The 26,726-nt window shown below is 41.1% G+C and overlaps 1 pseudogene; it reads left to right on the top strand.

The window, feature by feature from the left end:
* Positions 1-25,667, top strand: LOC149154866 (3-hydroxy-3-methylglutaryl coenzyme A reductase 1-like; annotated as a pseudogene).
* Positions 25,668-26,726: the final 1,059 nt, after the last annotated feature.

Raw genomic sequence — 26,726 nt, 5'->3', positions numbered from 1 at the left:
ATGAAGCCTTACCGACCTCCTCCGCCTCAAGTGAAACAACAACTAAAGGGGAATGGGGTGATATTAGCATCATCGCTGGGGGATAATGAGGATGAAGATATTGCAACTGCTATGAGCTATGGAAAACTAGCTCCTTATTCCTTGGAATCAGATCTTGGGGGAGACTGTAGGACAACTGCTTTGGTGAGAAGAAAGAATTTGGAGATGATAAATAGGAGATGTATGGATGGGTTTCCCTTGGATGGATTTGATTATGGATCCATCCTTGGCCAATGTTATGAACTTCCTGTTGGGTATGTGTATATTCTTGTGGGTATTGCAGGGCCTATTTTACTTGATGGCATTGAAAACATGGTTTCCATGGCCACTGCCAAGGGTTTCCTGGTGGTCAGCACCAACAAAGATTGTAAGGTTATTCATATTCCTGGGGGTGCTACAAGCGTTCTTCTTAGAGATGGCATGACCAGGGCTCATGTCATTCGATTCCCCACTATTAGGAGAGCTGCACAACTTATGTTTTACTTGTAAAGTCCCAATAAATGCGAAAGCTTGTCTCATCTTCTCTAAGTATGGTGATAATTTTTTTTCTTAGATCACATGCGTACACACTCTAGTATTTTTATCTCTCTAAAATCCCTTAATGCTATGATCAATCATTCAAGAGAATCAGATTGTTGTATATGAGAAAGTAACCATTTTGTGAGTAATATAAACTGAATCTTTCTCATTGATCTGATGTTCTTATGCATATAATAACAACACCAACAAGTTTTCCAGGCTGCAAGGAATCAAGTGAGCAATTGCAGGAAGCAATCTGTAAATGAGGTTTTGTTGTTCCACTAGAGATGCCATGGGGATGAATATGGTGTCCAAGGGGGTGCATAATGTTTTAGATTTCCGTTAGAAGGAGTTTCCTGATATGGATGTTATAAATGTTTCTGTTGAGTCTCTTTAGGCCACACAAGTCTAAGTGATTATGATTGAAATTTGGGTTTTGCGCCATCCCCCATTCCACTAGTCCTATGGACTCTTGGTTCATTGCACTTTTTTTTTATTTCCTTTTTATCGTGGTTTTGTTTAAATTATTATTTTTTATTGAAATTTGTTTTGGCCGGTCATCAAGTAATTTCTGTGCAGACAAGAAACCCACAACTATGAACAAGATTTAAGGGCACGAGAAATTAGTTATGTGTGAGGTAGTCATTACCGAGGAAGTTGTTAGAAAATTCTTGAAGATCATTGTTCCAGCTTTGTTAGAATTGAACATGCTTAAGAACTTATATGCACTGGACGGTGCCATGGGGGGCTTCAATTCCCATGCATCCAATATTGTATCTGATGCATTTACCTTAACGGGCCAAGATCCTGCCTAGAACATTGAGAGCTCTCATTACATTACAATGATGGAGGCATCTAGAAAGGATCTGCATGTTTCAACCACAGTGCCTTGTATTGAGATAATTAGAAAAATTACACTCAGTAATGTTTTTTTAATACTATCTTTGGGTCGGGGTGTCTATTTCAATTTGGGTTTTGATTAGAATAGTAGACACATAATATGATTTAATTTGTAATTTCTTTTCTTGGTTGTAGGTGGGAACAGTATGAGGGGGAACAAAATTGGATCGCAAATTGCTTGCTTGAATATGATCAAAGTGAAAGGAGCTAATGTGGAATCTCCTGGGGTGAATTCTTAGAGGTTGGCGATAATTGTGGTAGGAGTGTTTTTGGCTAGAGAGTTATTTTTCATGTCTTCTTTGGTTGCAAGTTAGCTGGTGAAGATCCATATGAAGTACAATAGAAGTTGAAATAGAGAAACCAAAAAAGAAACCACCATTTGATCATTGACATCACCATACTCATAATATGTACAAAAACCAATAATTTCACCACATTCATTTCAAAGTTGGCTCTCTGTCATGGGTTAATGAATATGAAAATATTCCATCCCTCCTTCCATAGTTAGGCATGAAAATTCCATACAACGATGGAAATTAATTAGAGTTGATAAAAAATGCTATGGAATGTTATAAATTGTCCTCCTTGTCCAATGAAGTAAAATACAAAAAATACATTTAATTAAGGTGAATTTTAAGTTTAGATTCGATCTCAAGATTGAATTTAAGAATTCCCTTTCCCAAGTTGAATATATTTTATCACTGGTTGACAAATTTACATTCCTTAACAAAGAAAGTTTACATTTGCATGAATCTATAAGATCATAATGAGTAATTGACTTTGAAATCTACAAATCAACACATCAAAAATGGAAGTTTGTCCACATGACTATTCCTCTATAGGAGAAGATATAGAAAGCGAGAAAAATGGGGGAATGTGCAAGGTTCACAACCCAAATGAACAACACCAAAAAATTAAACCAAAAAAACAACATCTGATATGAGAATTAAATCTCAAACAAACATATTCCACAACTACTTCCATTAGTGAACTTTTCAAAAATCATAAATCCCAGATAGAGGGAGAGTCCGAGTTTGGAGAGAGCATCAACCTCCATGTTTTACTCCTGATAGACATGTTGGAAGGAGACAACCAAGAAAGAAGGGATACTATTCCTAATCACTTAATTCCAATTGTAGGGAACTGGAACCACAAGAGAAACAACCCTGAATCCAATTTATCATAACTAGGGAGTCACCAATAATAATAATATTTTCAATGCCCAACCAAGAAGAGCACTAAGGAGCACTCCACAATGCAAACAACTCGGCTCTACAATTTCCCCCCTACCACCATACCAGAAAAAATGATAATGAACAGAAGGGTCCAAGTGAAGCGAGACACCACATCCAAAAACCCCTTCAAAGGAGGCTCCATTGAAGGAACAAATAGGAAAAATTCCAGCCAAATCAACATTTAAGATAGGACGATGAAATGCATTTTGAATCCAGGGACCAATTTCTTGGAAAATATCCACAATGGCAAGAGTAATAGCCTTAATCACAGGGAGTTTATCATAAAAATTAAAGCATTCTTGGCTCTCCATATCCCCAAAGGACATAGAGGGGGACAGTCCTATGGGATTCAACTCTTGTATTCCATAGACTGAAACATTGATGGATGGAGGAGGCATCATTGATATGAGGGACACCTAATATAGAGGCCATCTCCACCCATATCTTGATAGTGAAGGGGAAACATAGAAAAACATGAATGTTGTTCTCATATTCCCGTCTACATGGACAACACCAGCTAGTACCCAGAAAATGCTTTTTATATAAATTGTCCCACGTTATAATACAGTTGTGAATGGAAAACCATGAGAAACACTTGATATTCAAGGGAGGTTCCCACTTCCATAGTAGAGAGGTAGTATTTGAGAAAGATAGTAATTGGGATGTCGATGTGATGTGATCATAAGCTTCCTTGACCAGGATCCTATCATTCCCAATGTGTATCCCCACACAAGAACATCAGACCTTTGTGAGATGCTAATTCCCACCATGCATAGGAGATTGTGATAAATTTCCAATTCCATCCAACATATCCTCTGATAAACTAATATGTTATGCATGTGGCCAAGTATGAGAAGCATAGAATTGCCTGGACCACTGTCATAAGCTAGCAAGAGTATCCAACCGCCGAGACTTGAGTTCATTAATGATAGAAATAGGGAGTAGATGACTTCCATTGAGACCTTTAATGGCATCCAGACCCACTTTAATTCTCAACCCATCACTGACCCTCCATCATAGATTGTTGCAAAGCCATGGAATGGAAAGCCTGAGACTGCTCCATATTTCTAAAGGTCTACATGCCGATGGCACGCCCATTGCGATCCACTCATCCATGCTTGACTACTTAATATATTTTCCAAACATAATATTTTTCCACAACCCCTTCTTAAAGAATAGTGTAACACCCTCCTCCCACAGTTACCTACTTTAATCGGTCCGCTAGGGTAAACATGTGACAAGAGGCTACTACAATTTGATTACACTCCCCATGTATAGTTAAAGAAGTGGAACCAACACAACACAACCAATCTAACCTTCTACACATGTCACATAAGATACAAGAGCCAACCAACCCTTCTAGGTGATCAACCCCTGAGACAACTTGACACTTCACTTCCCTAGAGCCTCAGTTGCTCACATGACATGGGCATGCATGCGGATGGGGCCCTCCAATCGCTCTTATAGCATGGGCATGCAAGCAACTGAGGTATTTTTAGCTATTTCTAAGCTTGCAACCCTAGATTATGTGCTATTTTTCAGGGACAAGACTAGGCCACAGTCCAGAACTCCATGAAACCTTTAGGAATGAAAAGTAACATAGAGACAATGATACAAATAAAAATACTTAACAAAATACTTGAGTAGACCCCTACTAGCCATGACAGGCATTTTGTCAAAGACGTCACAATTATGCAATCTACAAGTCATAAAAACATATCTAAGCATAGGGGTCTCATACTTATCTAATAATCACTAAGAATAATTGATGCCTTATCACATTAGCTGCATTATCATCTATTAGGTCATATATTCATTTTTCATTCATTTACAAATCAAAACATGATGAGATCCATACATCATTACTATCATAAAACATACTCATAGCCAACATATAAATAACAAAAATAATAAGGAAACGTCAAACATAAATGCCACATATGAACCAATACATTTTCTCATAGAATACCAAGGAAAGGAACTCTTATTAATGAATCCAAAACCCAACCAGGTATGGGACTTCCATAAACCACCCGACCATAGATTAGCTGAACCAAATCTTTCTTCAGCCAGTTACCCCCATTCCATAATCCAAGCATGAATGTGGAACTCATAACTAAAACTCAACCAGGGCTTCCCCAAGCTACACCACCTCACCCTCATTAATATAACCAGTCTTTACCACAATCCTCACTGTATCACTAGGCCAAAACAATCATGGATGCCACCGATTTTATCCACCTACACCGTGAGGAATTTTCCTGTCACCTTATCTCTAGGTTTTACCTCAATCTACAGCAGATCACCAAGCACTAATCGAGACTCTAGTCTCTAGAATTTACCATATATCCCATCCCAGGATTTTAGGCCCAATCAAGCCTCCACCCTCTAGGCTTTACCTTATATCCCATCCTGGGATTCCTAGGCCTAATGGAGAGCACCCATCTCTAGGCTTTACTGTATATCCCGTCATTCACCACTCAAGGATTCCTATGCCCACCAAGGTAGCAAGAAATCTAGCTTTACGAAACTCATAGTCTAGTTCAGGGGTCACTATTCCATGTGTTCTTTCTTTCAGAGATCCATGTCACTTAGTTTCAAGTCCATCCAAAAATCCATCTCAACAAAAAACATCTGAACCCATCACGCCATGGCTATCTGGAAATGGCAAGGCATGACTGAAGAACCCTGTCACACCTTGAAAAACACATGTCCATGACAACAAGGGAAACAATAAAACACATGCATAACCATGCCTACCAAAACTAGCAAGGAGATCATACATGCAAATTGATACCTACAAATAATCCCATTGTAGTTTCTTGATCCTACTCTTCCTTACTTGATCTTTTCTTCCCTTTTCCTTCTTTTCTCGTCTTGATCCAATGCTAGAGTGCTCGAAGAAAACTCTAAGTGTCCAAGAGTATGAGAGAGAGGAATTAAAGAGAAAGCTCCAAACTTGAACCGACAAAAAGACACCAACTAATCCTCAGAAGCATTTTTATTAATGAGGCCTCTCTTTTCTCCAATTTTCCACTATTTTCCTTCATATTCCTCCTCACATGCAACCTTAGACCCTTCACCTTCCTTTTCTCCTAATTTCCATTATTTTCATAAATAAAATGCCAATTAATTCCTCATGCCTTTCGAAAGCCTTTGTCATTGCCTTTGCCAATTTCCTTAGACATAATAAACCAAATGAAAATACATACTAGGATGTGTTGCCGAACATTCAACTTGGAATAAGTGTCCCATAACCGTGATTATTATTTTTCCTTTATTAACTTTTATTTACATGAAATTTTCACTGGCATTATTACAAAACCCTCCCCCTTGGGGGAACACTATCTTACAACCAACAATACTATTTTAAGAAAAACATAATGCCCATGGAGCTTTATAACTTAGCTTGACGCAATATTTACTATGATCAACCTTTTGAAAGGAAAGCCAATATGACAACATAACAACATGACAACAATAATGAAATGATATCAATAACACTTATTGGAGCTTTATAACACGACTCATGGTGGTATTTACATCCATATACATATGTACATATAACAAAACATCACACCAAATCATATAACAAAAACATTCACTCAACCAATGAATAGGGAAGGATACATAGCCCTGATTGTTGTGGGGGAAAGTATCCAACTCGGAATGACCCTAACCCACTCTAAGGGTGACAGTTCCTTAGCAACAGCTGAAAGCAAAGCTATCTAAAGTTTCTTCTTTATGACATGCAAGAGATAAAAGGGATAGATCCACTTACCGATGTCTTGCGCAAATGGTCGATCCTATCTCCTTTGTTTGCCACTTGCTCCCAGCTCCAAGTCTTTTTACGGGCCCAGCTACACGAGATCCTGCAAATAAGACAAGAAAAGGAAACTACAAGAAGCATGCATGCATAAATGATTCAAGGATTAGCATAAATAAAAAACGCAAGTAAGACAATACATCATTGAAACACATGCGAATAGAAGAACCTCAAATGCTTTATTAATATATGGAAGTAAGGTTCAGGCAGTGATACAACCATGAGAGGTCCAATCCAGCATCACCTTCCCGACGGAGAGAAATCTCTTCTTCACCTCCCTCAAGCAATCACCCAATGCTCACAACTGCAAACCAACAGCAATTCTTCGCGCTAAATTCCGGCCTCTAGATCCCATGGGATGAGATCCTTATATAGAGTTTTGGAGTGAAGGTAAGTCGTCTTGATGTGTGACTTGTTGTCCTCTTCAACTCCAGTTGTTCTTCAGTCCTTCACTCAGAGTTTCTGCCTTCCACTTGGAGTTTTAGAAGCTCTTAACTCATCATTAGGCGAATCTTATGATCAAGTGCCTTTTTAGAAGCTTCCTGGGCACTGGCACTTTGAGAAAAAGATTCCTCCACATGTCCAAGTACGCCCAACGCAGGTAGCCTTTGTTCTACCTGCTATGCATAGCAGGTAGCCTTTGTTGTACCTGCTATGCAGCGCAGATGCCTAGTGGAGCAGCTGCTTTGATCCAAAATTGACCTATTTTTGAGTGTTTTTCAGTGGAGAACTGGTTTGCAGTGCTGTGGTTTGCTGACCTTGTTCCTCTAAGGGTAAGAACAACATGTTTAGGGACTTTGGATCCCTTAGATTATTGACATTTCATGCTCTATGCTGTAAGGCACAAAAATGTCTATAACAGTTGCCCCCTAAAGTATGAGGTCGTTTATCGGGTGAAATGCTTTATTAGGAGGATCCGAAGTTCATTCAATCGTCGGGAGGTGACCTGTAACAAAATACAATACAATACATTATCTTTTCATACTTTCTTTTCATGATCTAGCTGAGGCAGGCATTTCCCATGCTCAGCTTTATAAATACATTTGCTGTACATAAACAGACGATCGTCTGATAATAGACTGATAATTCTCTGCTTTTAATTATCATCCTTTTTTAGTAGGATGATCATCTGCTGCACATGTCTATGTTTTTATCTCCTGAATATATATCACAGCCCGGATGGATGAAACTAGATCCGGGGTCTTCAAACTTGTCCGATCTTCACTTTAGTACAAGTCGATCCATGTGAGAATTTCTTGAAGTCGAACATGGAAAGACATCGCTTGATTACCAGTCAATAATGTAAACTGTTAACAAGCGCGAGAGGAATCACCGATAATGATGATGACCCTCAAGGTACTGCAGCACAATTCACGTGGTGTGAATATAGGATTTGACGTCGAACACCACGCAAAGTCTCCTGGTCGAAGTTCATTAATGTATACCTATCGCCGGGAGTGAGAAACTTGCCATTGAGGCATGCAAGCTTCAAAGTACTGAGGGGGTGTTCCTAGATCAACTTCTTGGATAGTGAGCTGATGTCGACAAGAAGTGATCCGTCAAAGGAGGGCCTTAATGAATCCCACATCAGTGACATGGAATGGAGCTAGTGATGATGGTGAAAACGATCTGTGAAATATGATTCAGGGTGGCGGTCATGGAAGGATGAAAGATGATGTACGGTAGTGGATGGGACCCAGTTGAAACTTTCTGAATGACATCTCTTGAACATATAATGACACTGATGTGATGGATCGGTAGCATTACCCCATGTATGGATGGTATGGCGAGACCATGGTGAAGGGACCGGTGAATGATAATAACCCAACCCGATATTTACGGAGGCAAAAGTGTCATGTTCAAGAGCGACTTGCTACCATTAAGCTTTGAGGTTCTTCCCAATTTTTCCCCAGTCATTTCTGACCAGTACCTCTTTATTTTTGTCAAGCTTGAGGAGGATAACATATGCTTGATCTATAACCTGCCCTTCGGGCAAGACCATCGCTATGTTTTTAATGAGCTTAGCGATAGGGAAACTCGTTCTCGTCTAAAGACAAGTTTGTCGCTATCTAATATTTTTAACGAGCCCAGCAACAAAGACAACTCGGTCCTTTTCATTTTTAGAGAGTCTGAAAAGGGTACATAAAGTGGACTCCAGGGGTCCTTTTTCGTCATCTAATCCATTAAGTCCGAAAAAGTATAAAACAATACAGAAGGGATGAATGTTCGATATCTTTATCGAGCCGAACCAGACAAGCGCTCGATCTTTTTGTGCAATAATCCCTCAGGTCCAAAAAGATTAAAATCTAGAGGAGGGATAGCTCTTCCGGTCCTTTTAACGAGCTGGGAGGCCAAAACTCGGCAAACTTTTCATATTTTACGAGTCAGTGAAAAAAGCTCAAAGAAGACTCGTCTTTTGAGGAACGAGTGATAAACAGGGATAGCAGCAGATTCCAGGTACAGGTTGGAATTTTCCAATCACGGCAGTGTCACAAGGATGGCTAGGTGAAATCACTCTTCGCAGCTGTTCCTCAAAATAGGTAAACAATCAAGTGGATGTGAATGATCGGCCAAATGACAAGTGGAGGTGACGGTGCACAAACACGACCAAGGCTTTTATGGCTGATGAATTTACGGTCTCAGATGGTTATTTACCGGTACTGGGTTCATTTTTTAAAGAGCTTGAATGCGCCAAAACACTGCTCAATCTTATGTTTATTTTTTAACGAGCATGAACTATGCGCTAAAACTGCTCGGTTCTTGCGTTTATTTTTTAACGAGCATGAACTTTGCCAAAACTGCTCGTTTGATAAGATCAAATTCATATTTTACCATGACTAGCTTTTTCTTTTCAGAGATAGTACTGTATCATCAATTGCTGCAACAAACTTTGTTAGAAACGGATAACATGAAGTAAAAATACTAATATTTTACTTTGAACTACGTAAAAAGCATTTAAAAGATGTTTTTACCTCTCATTTTACCATTTCATGTGCATTTGGTTTGTTGGAGCTTTGGAGGTGCCTCTTCCTCTTGATTTTTCACCAGCTGTTTTCGGGAGATTCTGTGGACGATTTTCAGCGCCGTTTTCACCAGGTAGGAGCTAAGCCCTAGCTCTATCTTTTCATGGTCTTATTTCTCAGTTTCATGCCTGTTTTCCTGCCCCCATGAGCCCCTGGGGTTTCTCTAGGGGGCTCTGCCATCAGCGCAGGTGCCCTATATCGAAACCTGCGTTGGGGCCTTCATTTTCAAAGGCAGTTTGTTTCCCAACACAGGTAGACCCTTCTCTACCTTCGTTGGGCGTAGAAAACTTCTTGGTTGCACAATTTTTCATGAGATTTTTGCCATTTTCTTTACTGAGTCAGGGATCTTACTCCTCCTCTTGTTTGTTTTGCAGAGTTTATTGGAGCAGAATGACTCTTACGTGGCGAGAACGAGAGCATGAAGAGGAGGACATGATTGCCCTCCATGATCTTGTTACTGTGAGCGCGTTGTGGAACTGTGGCTTGCTAAAATTCTTCCGCATATCTAGCATGAGGGCACAGATACGTTTACTGCAGTACCTGCTTGACGCTTGGGATCCTGTTAACCAAGTGTTCCAGATTAGGGGCAAGTCCATCCCTTTGACCATAGTGGACATTTACTTCTTGACTGGGTTGTCAAGGCGGGGTGCCCCCATTTCCTTGTCCGGTTCGGCCCGAGGGAGTGATTCCGTGAAAGATTATATCCGTCAGTATTGCAGGGAGGGATCCCAGCCGAGCAGAGACGGCAAGATTTCCATCTGTGATGTTACTGACAGGTCTCTCAGGTCTATTCTATTCACGATTTGTAGGATGGCCGGTAGTGCATCCCCTCATGTTGCCAACAGGTCATATGTGCAGCATGCCCTGGAGTGTCTTCAGCCGAAAGTTTTCAACTGGTGTGATGCAGTACTGGTTCAGATGAAAAACCAGTTGACCAAAGTAAAGGACAGGAGACTGAAGAATTTTGGCTTTGGTTCAGTTTTGACTGCCTTCGCTTTGGAGAAGATACCCCTGATGCAACCTCAGTGCATTGTCCTTGACTTGCCATTTCCTACTGAGCCACGCATGCAGAGGTGGGTTGACCACATGGCTAGACATGCAGGTCAATCCAAGATTACTTTCACTGATGCCTTCTTTAGGTGGTTCGAGCGGCAGGATATGGCTTCTTCCGAGTATCCATATATTGGCATGGATTTCCGAGGTGATCCGGATTTGGTACTACCAGATGGCGAGCAGTGGGGTGATCTCGGTAAATATTTTGACCTTATCACTGTTTACTATTTTTCCTTTATAATGTCCTTGTGCTTTATTCTATCAAGACTCTAATCAAACTCATGTGTGCATGCAGATGTGGGCCCCGTCCGTCCAACAGTTCGTCCGGGAGTTCCGGCCGCTGCCCCAGCAGGGGAGGCTCCAGGGAGAGCTATTCTCTGTGACCTTGACTTGGCCGAGACTCTTGCAGCTGTGCAGGAACAGGTCGAGGGTCTTACCTTCGGGATTCCGGATGTACGGATTGACGAGTTGCCTCTGCGACTGCAGCGACATACTGCTGGTGTTCCTAGACGATGGTCTCGTCTTCTGCACATGATCGCACAGGTCGTGGCATGTTTTCATGAGCATCACTAGGCTATGGGTGCCCCCCAGCCATTTTTGAGTTTGGGGGTCATATGACCGATTTTGTCTTGGTTACAGAACATTATATGTAAACCGTAAACAGTTATATATATTTTTGATTTTCGGGGTTTATTCCATTTTTTATGTGATCCATGTATGAAACATCGATGATGCTTCTCTTTTTATCAAATTTGCAAATGTCTGTCTAACACATAGTTTGCTAATGAGTCGGTTAATGTGTTTAAGTTTCTGGAAATGTGTTGATATTGGATAAAATCAAACTGTCTTTCCAAGATTTTAACTCTTAGGAACTTGCGATAAATAGCTGGATTTCGGACAGAGTAGGTACCTTTGAGCTGTAGTACCACGAGCTGTGAGTCTAGCTTGACGACTAGCCGGCGTATGCCATGTGTGATGGCATCAGAGAGGAGTTCTATCAATGCACTATACTCAGCGATATTATTTGTTGATTGACCAATACACACCCCCCTGAAACTCACTAACTCGCCGCTTGGGTTAAAAATGGCCCATGCTGCTGAGGATAGGTTCCTCGAACTACGACTCGCTCCGTCAGCATATCCAACCCATGGTTCCAATGGATTTGACATCTACAACAAGTGTAAAAAGGTGGATTACTTCAACCGGAACAAACGCTTTAGCGAAAACAAAAATGTAACAAAAGCATACAGGTTACTATTAGGCATAGTAACGCTTAAGGTACAACCCGTTGCGGGGTTGCGCCAGTGGGATTCCGTCATAATCTACTAACTCATAGGCACCTTTTGCTAACACACTTTTAACAATATAAGGGCCCATCCATAAGGACTTGAATTTCCCAGCTCCCAATTTATCGGATTCTTGGTCATAAAGCAAGACCAAATCACCTTCCAAGAAGACACGAGGTTTGACATTTTTGTCGAACTGCGTTTTGACTCATTTCTTATGGGCTTCGTTGGCCAAGGCGGCATCACGACAAGTTTCATCCAACTGGATTAACTCTAAGAAACGAGCTTCTTCTTCTGAGGTTTCGGGGAGGAGATCAATTGCGAGTTTAAGGGACGAAATTTCGCACTGGATTGGTAGGATCGCTTCCAGGCCATACACCAGTTGAAACGGTGTGAACCCAGTGGCATTCCTTACCGATGTTCGGTAGGCCCACAAAGCCGAGTACAGGATCAAATGCCATCTTCTTTTGTGAACCCCCACCATCCTTTGCAGCATGCGCTTCAGGACTTTGTTGATCGCTTCAACTTGTCTGTTAGCTTGCGGATAGTACGGAGAAGAGCTGTCGTGAGACAATCCTAGTTTGGCAGTTAATTCAACCATCATGTGATTGCGAAAATGCGATCCATGATCTGTTACTATGGCCTGTGGCATGCCGAATTTGGCGACTACATGATTAAAAAAGAATAGGGTTGCTATTTCACCAGTGTTATCCAATGTAGGCATCGCCTCGGCCCATTTGGTAAAATAGTCAACTGCGACTATAATATACCCATGCCCCCCGGTCGAGGTGGGGTTACATTGCATGAAATCGATGCCCCACTTGGCGAAAGGCCCCACAGCTATTATTGGCTGTAAAGGAGCGGGGGGTCTTCTGGTTTTGCTATCAAACATCTGACATGCATGGCAACTTCTAACTGCGGTTATGCAATCTTTGAACATGGTTGGCCAGAAGTATCCTGCTCGTAAGATTCTTTGTGCTGTAGCATATCCAGATTGATGCCCCCCACAGGTGCCTGAATGACATTCATTCAGGGCTTTTTCGGCCTCCTCATGGGTTAGACACCTTCTCAGGACCGTATCGACACCACGACGGTAAAGCATATCACCGACGATCATGTAGTCTTTTGCTTGGTATCGAATGCGTTTTTGTTCTGAGTGAGAGGTGTCTAGCCTAAACTTTTGGGTTTGGAGATAAACTATTATATCTCCATACCACTCGTCACTTGCTGATATCAGAAACAAACTTTCGTCCACGATCGATTCTTTGGACGTTTCATCGTTTGACGATGATGGGAGATCGCATAATAATTCTGCGAACACTAAAGCTTTCTTTGATTTGGATTTCAAAAATTCCAGATCAAACTCTTGAAGGATAGCTATCCACTTTGAATATTTTCCCCCAAGCAATTGTCGCGACAGTATATAAGTCATGGGGTTGCAATCTGACAATACAGTGGTCTTCCTAAAGAGGACGTAATGTCGAAATCTTTGTATCGCTTGAACAGCTGCCAATGCTAGCTTTTCAACATGAGAATATTTACTTTCTGTATCATTTAAGTTTTTACTTAAATAATATATAGGGTGTTCACTTCCATCGACTTCATGAACTAAAACCATTGCAATGGTCGTATCAGCTGCAGCCAGATACAGGTTAAAATCCCTAAGATAGTCTGGGGCATACATTAATGATGCCTTGATTAGCGCTTCTTTCAAAGCATCAAAGGAAGCTTGTGCAACCTGGTCCCAGACGAAAGGTACATCCTTTTTCAGGAGATGGGTATAACCTTTAGCAAGTTCTGCGTAATTTGGAATGAACCTCCTCAAAAAGTTTGTTTTCCCTTGGAGTTTTTGAATCTGAAGCAAGTTTGAAGGTGGAGGCAAATTAATGATTGCCTGCACCTTGCAAGGGTCGAGACGAATCCCATCCTTGGAGACTATAAAGCCAAGTAGACGACCAGAACTGACGCAAAATACACATTTGTGTGGATTGAGTCTTATTTTGTAGTGTCGGCAAGGTAGAAATATTGCTCTTAAATGATGCGGGTGATCAGTCCGCTTTTGCGAATGAGCCGGCAGATCGTCGAGATAAGGTTGAACGATGTTCTTGATGTCATGGAAAGCATAATTCATTGCTCTCTGAAACGTCGCCCCTGCGTTCTTTAAACCAAAGGGTAATTTTCGATAAGCAAAAGTGCCCCATGGACAGATAAATGCAGTCTTTGACTAGTCCTGTGGGCGGATATTAATTTGATTATACCCGGAAAATCCGTCCATAAACGAAAAGATTTCACATCCGGTGCATTCGTCAATTATCTGGTCGATGAAGGGTGTAGGGTAGTTTTCCTCTGGACAGGCTTGATTTACATCCCTATAATCGACGCACACTCGTATTGTTCCTTGTTTTTTCATAACAGGGACAATATTTGATACCCAATCGGTTAGAGGAACCGGGTAGATGAAACCAGCATGGAGGAGCTTTTCAACTTCCGCCTTAATGGCAGCGGCTTTCTTGGGGTGCACCTGCCGAAGCCGTTGTCTCACTGGTTTGACATCAAGATACATCTTAATTTCATGTTCAACGATACTTGAGTCGATGCCTGGCATTTCATCATATGACCAAGCAAAGACATCTCTAAATTCGCGGAAAAGAGCTTTATATATTTCTTGTTCTGAAGGGGAACAACCTTTGCCGACATAAATATTCTCTACAATGTATGTTTTTGTCGAGATATCTATGGCTATAGTCTCTTCTATATTGGATATGTTTCTCTCGGAATCCACCGTATTTACAGTATTTGTTAGGAATTCAAATACTGAAGGGTGATACAGGTCGCCTTGAGTATCTTCCTTTGGAAGGGAACGATGGTAGTTATCATCCCATGGTGCGCCCTCAATCATCATTGACTGTAGGATTCCTTCGTCACTTGCATGCACTCGTGACCAAGGATCCAAAGGGGTTCCACATTCTCCCGACCTATCTACCCACATGCTTGACGAGCGTTGATTTGGGCTCGCCTCCCATGCCTGAAATATTGATTGCTACAATATTTCGATTGGGCTCGGGTGTAACACCATTGCCCAATCCATGATGACATTGTCTTTTGCGACCTTCGTGGAAGATATCATGTTGCAGGTAGCCACCAATGGTACATTTCCTATGTACATATGATTAGGTAGCGAGAAAGTCCCCATCATTGTGGGGTCTTTCAACAGGCCTACTCCTATATCTTGAATTGAATGGTCGCTTTCATGGATCATGGGAATGCTTCCCGTAACTTGTGAACCATTAAGGAGGAAGTTCTGTTGGTCGACGACCGTAATCCCTCCTTCAAACGGGAAAGTGATCTTCCTAAAATAAGTCGACACTACAGCTGCCATGGCATAAATCCATGGTCTTCCCAGTAGGATGTTGTAATCCAGATTTCCATCTATGACTTCAACATCAATCTCTACTATTTTTCCTCCTAGTTCAACTTTCAAGTTACTTAGGATACCGTAAGGGGTATATGTCCTACCGTCGAAAGCCTTTAGTGTTGTCGAATATCTCAACAAGGTTGGTGACCCTAGCGTTTTCCAGCAGCTCATCGACATAATACATGTCGATGCCCCCTCGTCAATAATTGTTCTATGAACAGTTTTGTTGAGGGCCTTTACCTGAATAAGGAAAGCTAGTTGAGCTGGTAGCTGAGGGTCATACCCTTTGTGATCAAAGGACACAAGATTGGAATCCTTAGGATCAACCCCCCCTATTGCCGATAACAATGCCTGCCTTTGGGATGGACAATTTTGTAGTACTTCTAGAGTCGACATAGCGGACGGCGATTGAGCCAAATCTTCCACTATGTTATAATGCTGTGCCGCTCTGGCACGAGGATTAAACGTCGACTTGTGTACTACGCCCTTAGGTGGTTTTATCGTTAATTCTGGCATTATGGGTGGGACAACTTCTGTCGAAGTTGTTGTCGAACTACTAGGTTGATCTTTACCTTTTTCGTTCGACAGTTGCGGATTCCCGTAATCTTTGCTCCTTGTCGAAATCAAAGCATCATTTTGGTGCTTAGAGATTGACAACATCAGCACTTGCGACGGGGAAGCATTTCCACTATCAACCATATTTTGACCTGGGTTGGGAAATGGGTCAGTCAACACAGTTGGGTTCTTTGGACTTTTAAAGAATCTCTTGAGCTCAGCTTTGTATGGATAATCTTGTGTCCAATGATCCTCGTCACATATAAAACATGGACCAGGTGGCTTCCCTTTCTGTTTCCCTTTCCTAGGAGAGCTTGAAGAAGCTTTTTTAGGTGACGGATCATCCTGTTGCTTCTTCTTCCCTTTGTTTTGCTTCTTCTTGCTTCCTGGTTGATTGGTTTCTTTGCCTTTATCTGCTGATATGGAATTTACTTCCGAAGCAAGAATCTCTTCATGGGCATTTCGATCTGAAGTCTTACGGGCTTTCTGAGGTGAAGCCTTTTTCGACTTCGCGCTTGCAGTGCCAATCACGCCATCTCCGGCATGAGAGTCAATATTCGATTTAGGAGGGGGAGGAATTGAAAATTCAGGTCTGGGGGCATCAGGTATTTTTTCGTAGAGCGTGCCAGACTGAGTATATACTAAGTCTAATTATTGAGCGCGAGCAATGACCTGCTCCTCTGTTACGACTCCCCCCTTGGCCACATCTTCCGTTATAGCCGGAAGTAGAGACTTTATAAACCATTCAGCTAGTAGCTGATCAGGAACGTATGTTTTCACCATCCTACGTCGACGACGCCACTCATGTATATGATCAGATATGTGAGTAGCGGTCGTCTGTTTGAAGTTGGTCAGTATCTCGGTTCCTGTTTCTTACCTGATAGGTAATTGAAAATGGGTTAAGAAAGTCGTGGCTAAGGAGCTGAAATTGTCGAAAGAGGTTCTTGGCAATTCTACATACCATTTGGCCGCCGGACCTGTCAATGTCCTCTGGAAGAGGCGAAGTCTTATCGAATCATCGTTCAGAGTGTTTGATGAACACCACAGATGAAAGGTCATGACGTGATTCGACGGGGGTTCACCTGGATTTCCATTGAATTTAGGAATGTCCGATGGAAGTTTGTGAGGAATCATGGGCCACCAAGGGGCGTAGGTGATAGGATCGTTTGTCAACCGATGTAGATCGGGTAACTTCAGAGTTGCCACGAATAGCAGCTGCTGACTCAAGTTAGGTGAAGCATACCCAGGATACGATAGAATCGCCTGAGCAGTTGGTCTTTGCATACCATCATAATTTAATTGATGCTGATATGATTGATACGGTTGATGGACTACTCCACCATAGAGTGGTTGGTTTTGACCGTATTGTAGGTACTGTTGTCCATTGTTCGCAAAAATTTGCTGCTCGGTACCTTGGTACACTTGCTGGAACTGCGGTTGTTGATACTGCACCAACCATGGTTGTGATACCATTGGTTGTTGTGCGATGCTTACCACTGGGCCAAGGTGAGGGGTAAGGGTACCCATTTGTGCTTGTGTCGCCCCGCCAGTCGGCGATTGTGGTTGGGTTGCAGGGTCAAAGGGTTGTTGCATTACAACCTGAGAAAACTGAGGTTGACATGCAACAGGTATCGTTTGAACTTGCGACACAGTCACAATTGCTGGTGTCGTCGGGATGTTCGTCACAGGCATCTGTTGTTGCATAGAATACACAACTCTTGGTTGTTGGGATGGCATAGGTATCCAACCACTGGTAGTTATTCTAGTATAACTTGGGTATGGTTGTGAACTCCCGTATGGGTAACCTCCCGGAGGGGGTAATGAGAAAGCATATTGCCCCCCATACGGTGGTGGTCCGGAACCGAGAGGATTTATTACACCTCGAGGACCGGATTGCCCAAATGGATTCCCGAAAGGATCGATTTGTTGAGTTCCAACATAGGAGTTACCGGGTATTATCCCGGGAGAACAAACAGGAACGGAACATATTGTCGTCATGGCCCCCGAAGGGACCCCCTCCAGCTGTTGAGGGTTTGGGACAGATGGTATGCCGACGAACATTGTCGGAGTGACTGCAGGGAGTTCTGCTGTCGCTGTGTCATTTGGCACAGTCCTAGATGTCGACGGTTGTTCAGACATTTTTAGTCTATCCAGTAGATTGCCTAGTGATTCTTCAGGAACTTCTCTAGGTGATAGGATAGCTTCTGATGTAGTAGGAAGTAGAGTGATCCCTGCTCCAAAATGTGTTGGAGTAGTTGCTTGCGGATCTTCTACAATCTCTTCTATTGCGATCAGACCGGGTGGAAGAGGAAGACCGTCAGGTCCGTAGAAGATTTCTGGTGCCGAAGAAGGGGTTGTTTCGACAGCGACAGTTGTTTGAAGAGCAAGACTCTCTGAACCGAGCACTGATGGAACCGATTCAGTAACACAAGTATTTGCTCTCAGACTAGGATCAGTGTTACTGTCCCTCTGGGGCTGTTGAACTTCTTCAATAGGGGCAGGGTTTCCAGAAATGTTTGGAGTAATCGGAACCTCAGATGTCGTTGGAACACTTGTTCTAACTTTGACAGGAGATTTGGAACCAGTTGAACGAGATCGCTTTGCCCGGGTTGTTTTCGATTCCGGAGACAAAGACGGTTGTCTCATATTCCTCCGCGAACGATGGTTCATCGATTGACTTTCTTCCATGATTGTGGATTACTTGATCAACCAACAATGCACAGGGTGAAATGTGTTTTCGAACTGAATTAATTTTAGACGCTTTTAAGACACAACTTGCTTTTTCATGTTTTAAGAGTCGAGAAAAAGCTAAAGATGACTCTAGTCTCCTTCGATGTATTAACGAGCCCGAAGCGACAAATGCTCGGATGGACTTTTTCAGTTATAGAGTTTGAAAAAGGCCAAAAGAAACTACTCTGGAGTTCTAGGCAAGGGTGTGCCAAACCTTTTGCGAAACCACAGAATACGTTTTACGGTACGAGTGGTCGATCTTCGTGAATGCTGTGTTCACTGCATCGCGATCAGTAGGGCAGCCGACACGGCTTCCTATGGATAAAGGCTTTATTCCTATAGGGGTCCCCCAATATACGCGACGGTACGCGGGGGCACAAGTCCGTATTAGTGCTATCGTCCCTCAGGAGGAATCACCCACCTTCGTAGAGATCGACAGTCACTATGTTTAACGACGCCGGTTCACGTCTCTACCTAGACCTCTATTGTGTTTCGTTATGTTTCAAAGCGTTGTTAGATAAATTCAGTTCTTTTTAGGTTGATCTTGTTTAGCAGTTTGCCTTTATGGATCACCACGTGATGTATGATACAACTCCTAAATGCAGTCTAAGAATGATAAGCAAGCTTTTTCAATTCTTTCAACTTATGAAAACCTTAACTACTGAAGGAAAAGAAAGACATCATCTTTTCAAACAGATCATAGATCACACACTGATGCACTTTCCCTAAATCGACATGCAAATTGTCAAAATGCACATGCACAATGCAAGTATTTCTTTTCTTCTTTCTTAATGTTGGTGAATCACAAAAAGAAAGCTGTTGTATAATTTCGAATTCTATTTCAAGCGAAAGCAACAAGTGTTTGTCCAATAATCAAAAGAACACCTTAAGATTCACTCGTTTCAACACAAGAAATACTGAAATTCGAACCATATAACGAAAGTAAATGCTCAAGCAGCTATGAACAGCAATAAACTAGCTCTTAGAATCACAACGACACTTTCTCACAGGTCTAGATCCAAGAGGTCATAGCAAAACTAGTTCACTTTCGCTACGGGAAACAGTGAATAACAGCAAGAAATACAATAAGAACAATCACAGTTTCTTCATACAACTGAGGTGGAATGAAGGCAAAGAGAAGTGGTTTTAGCTGGGTATACAGGTTGACAACAGGCTGCAAAAAACAATACTGAAAACTGGGCAACAGACAGTGGAGAATCCAAGTTGCACAAGGCAAAACTGGATCAACGCAGGTAGCCCCTTCGGGACCTGCGTTGCAGTGCAGGTAGCCTTTGTGGCAGCTGCACTGATGAGACAAGTTACGTCTCTCTCAGATTCCGGGTCATAGTTTGCTCAAAAATGAACGGTTTTTGGCCAAATCAGAGGCTGTCAGTCAAGTATACACTAGAGGATGATTAAAGGAAGATGAACACTATCACAAAGAGCTTAAAAGAGTCCTTGTGGATCAGCTCTTCAGATCATAAACATGCCCAGCACTGGGCTAGAGTAGCTGCCCTCTACTTTGCATTCGAAGGACTCGCATGCAGTTCGATTCATACTCTTTTTTTTAAGAAATGAATAGCAAGAAACACAAGCTACCAACAAGACACGATCCCCAGCGGAGTCGCCAGTCTGTTGTGGGGGAAAGTATCCAACTCGGAATGACCCTAACCCACTCTAAGGGTGACGGTTCCTTAGCAACAGCTGAAAGCAAAGCTATCTAAAGTTTCATCTTTATGACATGCAAGAGATAAAAGGGATAGATCCACTTACCGATGTCTTGCGCAAATGGTCGATCCTATCTCCTTTGTTTGCCGCTTGCTCCCAGCTCCAAGTCTTTTTACGGGCCCAGCTACACGAGATCCTGCAAATAAGACAAGAAAAGGAAACTACAAGAAGCATGCATGCATAAATGATTCAAGGATTAGCATAAATCAAAAACGCAAGTAAGACAATACATCATTGAAACACATGCGAATAGAAGAACCTCAAATGCTTTATTAATATATGGAAGTAAGGTTCAGGCGGTGATACAACCATGAGAGGTCCAATCCAGCATCACCTTCCCAATGGAGAGAAATCTCTTCTTCACCTCCCTCAAGCGATCACCCAATGCTCACAACTGCAAACCAACAGCAATTCTTCGCGCTAAATTCCGGCCTCTAGATCCCATGGGATGAGATCCTTATATAGAGTTTTGGAGTGAAGGTAAGTCATCTTGATGTGTGACTTGTTGTCCTCTTCAACTCCAGTTGTTCTTCAGTCCTTCACTTAGAGTTTCTGCCTTCCACTTGGAGTTTTAGAAGCTCTTAACTCATCATTAGGCGAATCTTATGATCAAGTGCCTTTTTAGAAGCTTCCTGGGCACTGGCACTTTGAGAAAAAGATTCCTCCACATGTCCAAGTACGCCCAACGCAGGTAGCCTTTGTTCTACCTGCTATGCATAGCAGGTAGCCTTTGTTGTACCTGCTATGCAGCGCAGATGCCTAGTGGAGCAGCTGCTTTGATCCAAAATTGACCTGTTTTTGAGTGTTTTTCAGTGGAGAACTGGTTTGCAGTGCTGTGGTTTGCTGACCTTGTTCCTCTAAGGGTAAGAACAACATGTTTAGGGACTTTGGATCCCTTAGATTATTGACATTTCATGCTCTATGCTGTAAGGCACAAAAATGTCTATAACACTGATGCAGGAGCATCTAGGCCTAGCCAGCAATGTGATGGTGTGGTCACGTGTTGTGGCTAATGAAAGTTTGGAGGAAGAATTGGTTGTTTAGTTTTATTAATTGCAAAGCATGTAAGTAGTTAATTGTTTCCTAATTTTGAACAGAATTGGGAATAAGTGGCAAGTGATCCTCCCTGCGTGGAGATCAAGCCAATTAGTTATATTGATTAGTTAGGGTAGGATATGATTTCTAAGTATATAGTGAATTCCATCATATGTGGAAGGAGATTGTTAGATAGGACATATATGTATTTCCATGTCTTTTCTTAAACAGAGAAACATAGAGATATGATTCATCATGGAATTGTAAGCCTACGGGAAGATTAGGAACATAGGCCACTAATTTGAAGAATCAGGCCAGAGAGGAAAGATTCACAAGACGATTGAGTAGAGCGAGAGCAAGAATAGTGTGTGGATTGTATTTTGAAAACAAAGGTCTTTCATTTGTGTAATTGGGCCAAGGTGAGACTCGATAATTATTTTATTATGAATGAATGATGTTGTGTTTATGATTGATTATCGAGCCTGCGGAAACCCTTGTATGCTTTCAAATTATTTATATTCGGGCTGGGTGATTATCACTTTGTTTTGTTATGTTTAAAGCCTAAATCGTATGATTGATAGAAGTTGGGGCTTTATTTGAAATATCCTTGTTTTATGCTGGGTTAGCGAAGTTTATTACATAGTTTTAGTTCCGTGAGCGAAAAATCCATTCACACTAAGAATCGTTGCATAACACAGAACTAGATCCGAAATCCAGATTTGAAATCTTATAAAGGGTGGCTTATATCCATATCGGGTCCATAAGAATATTGGATTGGCGCTTTAGAGTGGACAGAGCCTGGCTTGGAGGATTGCGACTATGCGATATGTGATTAAATCGTAGCCATTATGTCGCGATCAACTGTGACTATTGGATCGCAAAAGTAGTTTGCTATAGTGCATGGTATTTCGAGTGGCTGAAGAACTGTAAGCATTATTTAATGGTGATCACCTAATCCCATTCACCCTTTCACACATAGCATCGAGGGTGAATAGGGAAACCGCTTTATCGGGTGGTTAATCCCAGTGTTAATTATCCGCCCGAAATAGTTGTGAACCATTGGATTGGAAAAGGGAATGAACGGTGGAGATCAGCTGATTGAGGATTAGTGATCAGAGTGCATAATATGAAGGTGATGGACTGAGAGCGGACCCACCGATATATATGAATGCGGATGTAAAATATTTGAGATCCGAATATATGTGTGGAGCGGGGTTTCCCGTGTATTTCCTGCGTTTCTATGTATTGCAATAAAAAGTGTTGATCGGGGTTTTAAGGCTAAAGTGGAATAAAACACTTCCAATAATGTAATGGGTTCTGATAGCTTAAGTGGTCCCATTTTTAAAGGAAAAGCACCAAACTATGCTTCCGATATGTATATGTGGGCATGGAGCTTTAAAGGCTTATAAGGGTGAAATAGTCCCGAAGGTGTTTAGGGTGTGGTAGCCATATGGTTGCATCAATTTTGGTATCAGAGCAGGAAAAGGGAAGAAAATTTCCTGCGAGAAGGATGTCTTGCTTATGAAGATTTATGATACAAAAGGTATGAAAGTTGCAGCAATTGAATGAATGGAAATGTTGGGCACAGGACTACAACAGTAAGACTGTAGAAGAACTTTTGGAAGTTCTTAGATATTGTAGCAGAACCTCATTCCAGCTAAGGCTTGGAATAGATAGGGACAGAGGAGTCCTTAAGAGAAGTGAGTGGAGCAACCAGAGAGAGAGAGCAAGATTTCTCAGTGCAAGTTCTAAGGAAAGAGGACTTGGAGACCAGGCAAAGGAGAAGCTTGGTGAGAAGATCAACTTAGAAGGAAGTTGATTGGTTGCAGGTGTAGAGCTCACACAAAAGAGAAGATGGCTATGGAAAGTCATATGGAAGGTTCAGAAGAAGGCTACAAGATGAATGAGAAGGGTGCTCAAACAATCCATAGGAAACATATGAGTCAAGCAGAGATTGACAAGGAAATAGCTAAGATAAGAGAAGAACTCGATGTGTTAGTAATGCTGCTAGAGGAGAACCAAAGAAAAGGTTGGGTCTTGAAGAGGAAGCCAGTGAAGTGGCCTAAGTTGCAAAGAAGGCTACAACAAAGACAGGTAAAGTGGTTGATGGAAAACCTCAGAGAAGCAGAGGCAGAAATGGAAGTTTCCATTTGTAGACTAGAACAGGGTGAAATGTTGGGTGAAGAGGATAATGAGAGATCAGCTGAAGATCTCATGAACTATTGGAATAGTTTAGAACAATTAGAAGATATGATGACAAGGGAAGCAGATGAGGCAATGAAGCCTTGTGATTTTAATTCTCATAGTTTGTGTATGTTTGCAGGATATGCAGAGGATGATGGACAGTCTGGTGAAACTGTCACAAATAGGAATGAAGCTCTTGAGGTGAAGTATGATGGAGGATGCCTTTTAGAGGAAGAAGGTGTTGATTTATTGTAGCAGAAAGAGTCCATAGATGAATTTCTGTTTGGTGTAAGACAATCAGATGAAGTTGATATGGACCAGAAGTCTAGTGAAAATGCCATAGTGGTATTCCAAGAAGGTAAGAAAATGAATTTGTCTGATGAAATAACTTTGCAATATGGTAGTGCAGAAAACGGGATAACTCAGGAGGATTGCTAGGAAAACAATGAAGTTGAGAATGAAAGTTGTGATGAAATGTTGGAAAGATTTCACATGGAATTAGAATTCTTGGAAAGATTGCTCAAGGAACCTGAAGGAGAAATGAAGTTTTCCAAACTTGATAAAGAAAAAGAAATGGTTACTATGCATGATAAGGATGAAATTTCTTTAACATTTATAGAGTTAAGTAAATGTTTAGACTCTTCAGTTAATGATGTAATTATAGGTATGGGAGACAACATTAATAAATATGATGCTGAAATCACATAAATTAAGTAGAGATTATTTGAAGGAGAGATGAAAGATCAAGAACAACAAGGAAGTTATGTCCTCAAAGACATGAAGGAGATAGAAGAATTAATATAGCAAGATAAAGATGGAAGAAACCAACAATTTAAAAGAGATGATTAGCAACATGAGAACGAATTTGAGGAAGGCATTAGATTGCAGAAGTATATCAATTGGTAGCAGAATGAAGAACAAGAGATTAGTCTGGCAGTACAAAGAAAGACAAATGAAGATCAAAGACACAAATGGAGAACGAAGAAATGGGTCAAGTGGAAGCTATTGCAACAGAGGTGGAATGAAAAGCTGGTGAACGAGTTCAGGGAACTTGAACAAATTCATATTGATTTGTTAGAGAAGGAGAGACAAAAAGAAATGGAGTCACAATAAATAGGATCTGCTGAAATCCAGAAGATCTATGATGGAATATTGGTGCTTGAAGCATCAAAAGAGGATGAAGGATCTTGTATTTTAAAAATTGATAATTGTTGTGTGTTTGTAGGTCATGTAAACTTGAGGGAAGACAAGCAGATATTGGAAATTGTCAAACCAACAGGTGGAAAGATGACTACCCATAGTCATAGGAAGAATAAGGAGAAAAGTTACAGTCAAGTGAAGGAAGATGTCCAGTCAGATGACATCCAAGTGATAACTCAAAAGGAGGATGGCAAAGGAATTATTGAGATCAAAGAAGTCTTTGGAAAGGAAGAGATCCATTCATATGAATATGGAACAAAGATTTTTCTCAGGAAAAATGATGAAGCTAACACAAAGCAAATGGAGAATCTTATGGTGTATTCAGGAAGTGGAAGTCAACTGGAAGAGTTTATGATGAAATTATTTGAGGAGACCTTGGTGTTTCATAGTTTTGAAACTAATATTTTCTGTGTAAATACAGGATACACTGAAGTAAGGCAACTGTTTAGTGTTGTCATAAGTGAAGGGAAAAGCAAAGATATGATTTTTCAGAAGTTAGAAGAAGGAAATTCACATAATCTTGTGATGCAGAGGAAAGAGCAGTTGTTAAACATAGTTGTAGTGAATTATGCAGATATTAGACAACTATTGAAGATTGAAGCCAAAGGAGAACAACTACTGAAGGTTGATATAGAATACTTTGTAGATATTAAACAGTTATTGAAGATTATTGACCTTGAAGAAAGCCAGAGTAAAGAAGGACTAAAGACAGATGTTGCAGACAATGGAGTTAGTAAAGATTGTGCAGAGCTCTTGGGAGAAATTCCAAATGAGATGGTAGATTTGTGGCATGAGTCTAGTCTTTTGGAGAAGAGGCAAGGAAACAAAAGAATAAGTGATCAGATTATACAACCAGAACTGAATAAGAATGAAGAAGTTGTCATGGATGACAAATATGGAAAAGAAGTTGTCAGAAATGTTGGCATAATGAGGAAATAGGGTAAAGCATTTGTGTTTAATGAATTAATTGATTCTGGTGAATATTTATATGTAGGAACAAGGCAATGTGAAGTCAATTTGAAACAAGGAGTTGATTCTGAAGATCAGATCGAAGTAAGGAAGGGTGAGACCAGAATGTCTCAGAAAGATGGACTGATGTTGAATTTGCAGTATGGAATTGTTGAACTAGAAATGAGTTCAAGAGATGATAGTAACAAGATTACTATTGTACCACAAAGAGTTATTGATGAAGAAGAGGTTGAAGGTGACATTTTAGAAGCAGACAAATATGATGCCATGATCCTTAAGGGTGCAGAAATTAAGTTACTAGAAGAAGAGGTATTCCAAGTACCTAAGCAAGCAGGAAGAATTCTTAGTTTTCAGGAAATTTGTGGAGTTGCAGGTATACTGAGAATTGAAGTAAGAAGTGGTGAAGCCATGAATGAGAAACCAGAAGAAGGAACTGGAATTGTTGCAGGGGATCAATGGAGAAGGTATTGGCACATGGATTATGATGTTCTTATGCAACAACACATCCAGTTGCACAAGAATAGTATTCATCATATGAAAAGTGAAGTGGACAAAGAAATTGATGAGTTGTGGAGACTCATATAACAACATTCCAATAAAATAAGTAGAGGACAAAAGGAGAAAGGAAGATTGGATGGAAAGAATGGTATAGGTGAAGGTAATGGTAAATTTCAAATTAAAGTGTGGAAGATTGACATAAATTGTGATGATGAGAAAAAAGCAGTAAGATATATGGAAGAGACAACAACAGGCAATGAGAGCATAGCTAGTGGGGCAATACAACATAAAATATCGAGACCGGGAGAACAACAAACAACAACAATAACCAGGGACAGACTACCGAACAAAGTATGGGATCAAGGAGGACACGTATCAGAAGCACATGATCAGGGGATCATGGTTATTTTTAACCTTGGGAGTCTGATGTAGGAGCATATAGGCTAGCCAACAATGTGATGGTGTGGTCAAATGTTGTGGCTAATGAAAGTTTGGAGGAAGAATTGGTTGTTTAATTTTATTAATTGCAAA

Source organism: Pinus tabuliformis, chromosome 9, assembly GCF_031772625.1.
Source record: "Pinus tabuliformis cultivar Carrire ecotype Pingquan chromosome 9, CPIR1, whole genome shotgun sequence".
Taxonomy (NCBI): Eukaryota; Viridiplantae; Streptophyta; class Pinopsida; order Pinales; family Pinaceae; genus Pinus; species Pinus tabuliformis.
Note: the sequence above shows the minus strand (reverse complement) of the source record. Positions and strands in the feature narration are given on the sequence as shown.